The sequence below is a fragment of the Meles meles genome, chromosome 19 (genome assembly GCF_922984935.1).
Source record: "Meles meles chromosome 19, mMelMel3.1 paternal haplotype, whole genome shotgun sequence".
In the NCBI taxonomy this organism is placed as follows: domain Eukaryota; kingdom Metazoa; phylum Chordata; class Mammalia; order Carnivora; family Mustelidae; genus Meles; species Meles meles.
In genome coordinates this window covers 49652394-49656800 of record NC_060084.1, presented here as the reverse complement: position 1 = coordinate 49656800, position 4407 = coordinate 49652394, and the positions used below count along the sequence as shown (strand labels likewise).

Below are 4407 nucleotides of genomic sequence, written 5' to 3'. Positions count from 1 at the left end.
AGGAAGCCAGAAATCCGGAGTTTATGGGATTGCAAATGGTGGCAAATAATTCAGGTTCCTGGAACTCACTGGGCAGCCCGAGTGACAGATTCAGCCTGTGGACAGTAGCAGCTGCCTGGCCTTGGCCTTGAGGAGCTGGGTCACTTGTCTCAGCTGCACCTGAGGGGAGCAGGGCAGGTGCTTTTCCTCTTTCTTCTTCCTCCTCCTCTTCCTCCCCTGCCCTACCCTTCCCCACCTGTTCTCCCTCCTCTCCTAGAGGACCTCTCCCTCCGCCAGGAGCTGCCCCCTCTGTCCTTCGCTGCCCCTCTTTCTGGAATCATCTCCTCCCCCAAGCAGGGAGGATCAGCCTTCAGGGGTCCACTCCACGCAGACACCCACCGCCCAGCTGGGTGGCCCAGGCTCCATCCCAGGCCCCAGGCTCCATGAGACTGGGGCCGGGGGACAGGAGCCCAGAGACGCTGGCCAGAAGCAGGTGTCTGGAAGGATGGGCGCCTCGCAGAGAGCCTGAAAGAATTTTCTGGCACAGCGAGCCTCCCCACCTCCCCAAGGCCACGCTCAGCCCCGTGCTAACCCGGCGCGGCCCTAAGCCCAGCCCCCCCCCGGGTGGGTCCGAAGACGCCGTCCCATCCCCTGGGGCTGCTGCCTCTGGGGTGCCCGCGTGTCTCTCCCTCTTCCCTGGGGACCGCTCCCGCCACCCGCGATGGCTGGACTGAGAGGGGCGGGGGAGGCCCGCGGCGCGGCAGAGCTGGGGTGACGCGGTGAAGCCGGGAAGCCGCCTCGGCCGCCGGGGGCGGGGCAGCGCCCCGGGTGCGGCCTCGCGACTCCGGGTTCCCCTAGCGGCACTTGGGGGGCTGCCTCCCGCCGCGACGAGCCTTCCTCCCGCGGGCCGACTCGGAGCCCGGGGGAGGCTGAGCCCTGGCCTCGCCGGTCTGCACCTGGACCCCTGCGCCCGCGCGCCCCTTCTTTTTCCCGCGCGCCGCCGCCCGGTCCTCCGCGCGTGTTTCGGGAGTGACCGCCCGCCCGCCGCGGCCTCCGCCTCCCCCTCGGCGTCTGCAGGAGCCCGACTGGCCCTGGGCCGCCGCCATCTCTCCCAGGGCGCCGGAGGCCGTGCGCACCCGCTTGGTCCGCGACTTCCCGGACGCCCGGCGCTCGGGTCCCGACTCCCCGCCCTCCCCGGCTGCCAGCAGCGCCAGCACCTCGCCCAGCTGGCGTCCCGCGCGCCCGCCCCGCCCGCCCTCCCGGCCGCTGTCCCCGGCCTCCGGCGTCACCCCCGCCGCCGTGTCCCGCGCGGCCAGCAGCGCCACGAGCTCCAGCAGGCCCCCCTCGCCGTCGTCCCAGCCCGCCAGGAGGCCCCGCGGCGCCCTCCTGCCCGGGGACGGGGGGTCGGGCGCGGCCAGGGCGCACACGCACTCCCGCAGGCTCCCGCCGCCCGTGGCCTTCCGCAGCACCAGGCCGTCCACCCGGCGGCCGGCCTCCTGCACCTTCACGCGGGCTCCCCCGGTGTCCTGGCACAGGACGGACAGGACCTCGCCCAGGGCATCGGTCGGGTCTGTGCGGGGGCTCCAGCCCAGGGACGCGATCACCGAAGCGATCTTCAGCAGCTCCTCGCGGGCTGAGGGGTCCGACGGGTCCGTAGAGGCCACGATGGCCACAAACTCGGGGTGGTCCAGCGCCTCGTCTCCCGGCTCCCCGTTCGGCCGCGACTCGCCTTCGGGAGCGTCGCCGTCGGCGGGCTCCTCGTCGCCCGCGTCTCGTACAGCAAGCAGGGCCACTAAGTCCGGGACGCGGCTCCGGGCTTCGCTGCTGCCGCCGCCGCTGCCGTCCAGCCTGACGGCCTGGGGCTCCGAGGCCTCTTTCTCCGTCGGCTCCTGCTTGGCCTCGTCCGTCACCGTCACCAGGGCCAAGAACTCGCGGGGCCCCTCTCCTGCATCGGCGCTGCCCTGCAGGGCCCACTCCTTCGTGCTGAGCTCCCTGGCGGCCTGGTGCAGCGTGGCGGAGAGCGCGCTCTGCGCCTCGTCCGCGCTCTGGTCGTCCTGGTCCAGCTCCTCCAGCACGATGCCCAGGCTGCCCTCGGAGGAGGCGTCCGACTCCCGCCTGGCTGATGTGGGCGCCCGCTCCGGGTCCTCGGTGCTCTGGCCCCTCGGGGCCCACCTGTTGCCTCTAGCTCTGTTTCTGCGAGCCCTGCGGCCCCTCCTAGGAGGTGGGCCAGCCCTCCTGGCAGTGGGCTCTGAGCCCTTGGCCTGTGTCTCCGAGGCTGGAGAGGGGAGTGTGTCCTAGGGGGCCCAGGGTTCTGTGGCTGTGAGGGCCTCTCATCCAGCACCAGGTGTCTCATGTGCCTCAGGACTCCTGGGTCTTCCGGGGCGTCCTTGCCTGGGATCTCCCTGGGGACGGACGCATGATTTATGTCCTGCACAAACTCCACCAGGGCAGCCTTGGCCTTATGGTCCCTTGTGGTCCCTCGCGGCCCTGGTGTTCCACAGTCTGAACATGCCCGGGCAGGAGGGCCGGCTGCCTCGATGGCGGCCGCTCCAGGTCCTCCAGGATGCCAGTGACTGGCAGGGCCCGGTGCATGTCCACATCCAGTCCCCGGCACCAGTTCTGCAAAAGGCTCATGACCATGGTGCTGCCTGCTGGCTGGCACGGATGGCCACACGGGGGCAAGCCTGGGGCGGACCTGGGCTGTGGTTCTTTGTGCCTGTCCTGATGCCCCCCTCCTGGGTTGTTGGAGAATCCACAGGGGGCTTAGGAGTCTGCTTGCTGGTTTGGCCTGTCTTGCCCTGGGCCTGGCTGACAGCCCAGCCAGGATGAAGCTCTCTGGGAGCAACAGCTCCCCCCTCCACACCTGCTGCCCCCAGCCGCAGGGAGCACCTGACTGAGGATGAGGATACCTGATCTCAGGCTCCAGCCAAGTGTGAATGCGCACCTCCTTCCTCTTTATCCGGATGGGGTTCTCTCTCTCCCAGCCCTAGTGAAGGCAGCACGCTTGGGCTACTGATGCTGGCTGGCATCCCTCTTCCCCCCATTGGCTATTGTGATTTCCATGACAACCATCTTGAGGCTGTTGCCAGGGCCTGGGCAATTGTTTGGAAGAGCTCACTGGGACCTTTCATGATTCAGGGACGCAGGTCTCACCCCGAGAACTAGGTGTCACTAACCCCGGGACACATCTCAGGGACCCAGGCTTTAATGGTGGGGGGGTTTACTCTGGTCAAGCAGAGAGAGCCGCAGGCAGAGGGAGAGGCAGAAACAGACTGGGTTCTGACCAGGGAGCCTGATGCGAGGCTCCATCCCAGGACCCTGGGATCAGAACCTGAGCCAAAGACAGACTTTAACCAACTAAGCCACCCACGCACCCCCAAATCATCGATTTCTTTCTTCTCAGCTTACCTGGTGTCTGGGCTGTCAGGCTGCCCAAGCATGGGTTTTCCCGGCACACACTGGGACTGACAACTTGCCTACGGATGGGGGTGCCGGGCGAGCCTGCCTTTACTGACCCCGTGTTGGTATGAGACCTAGTGTCCCTGGAGAAGACTTGAGAACTTATGGCAAGGGATGCCTGGGTGGCTCAGTCAGTTGATCGTCGGAGTCTTGATTTCGGCTCAAGTCATGATCTCAGGGTCGTGAGATCGAGCCCTGAGTAGTCAGACTCATGCTCAGTGGCAGCGGAGTCTGCCGCTCTCTGTCTCCCTCTTCCTTTCCTTCCTCCAAGAAATAAATAAATCTTTGAAAAAGAAAGAGAAGAAGGAAGGAAGGAAGAGTGAACCTAAGACTAGTGGTGGGTGCCAGGTCTGAGAAATCAGGGAGGACCTTCCCCTGTCCCCTCGAGCCCTGGCCCAGCCTTGAAGCAAGAGGTCATGCCTGTGATCACAGCGACTGGAGTGACAGGAGAGGCAGGGAGTGCTCTGACGGGCCAGGCTTGGGCATGTGAGGACCTCTACCTGGTTAGAGGTAGGGGAGGGGGCTCCCCAAAGAGAAATGAGGCGAACCAGGTAGGAGCTGGCGGGGGGTGGCCCCTGGGCTGGCAAACAGAAGACTCTCTCCTGAGGGGATGAGGGGCAGTGGTGAGATTCACTGTACCTGAACTGGGGAGAGCCTGAGAGGAAGGATGGGACCTCTACTTGCCTGGGGATGATTTGGAGGGAGAGTTTCTAGATCCCTGGTTGGAGGAAGAGCATTTGCCTCCTTAGGTGACTCACTGAAGCCACCCCCAGCCGGGAAATTCATTCATTCAGTGTCTCTCTAGTCTCTAGTATCTGTTCTGGGACCCACCTCTGCAAGCCGCTGGGGACAGTATCGACTGAGCCAGGCCTTAATTCCTGACACTTGGAGCTGTGGTCGCACAGGGACGTGAGCACTTGCACGGAAAGGCCTGGATTTCCAGGGGGAGGGGAATGTGCCTGAGTGGAG

At 65.8% G+C, this 4407-nt stretch overlaps 1 pseudogene; it reads right to left on the bottom strand.

Moving 5' to 3' along the window:
* Nucleotides 1-393: 393 nt before the first annotated feature.
* LOC123931596 lies at nt 394-2619 on the bottom strand (annotated as a pseudogene).
* Nucleotides 2620-4407: the final 1788 nt, after the last annotated feature.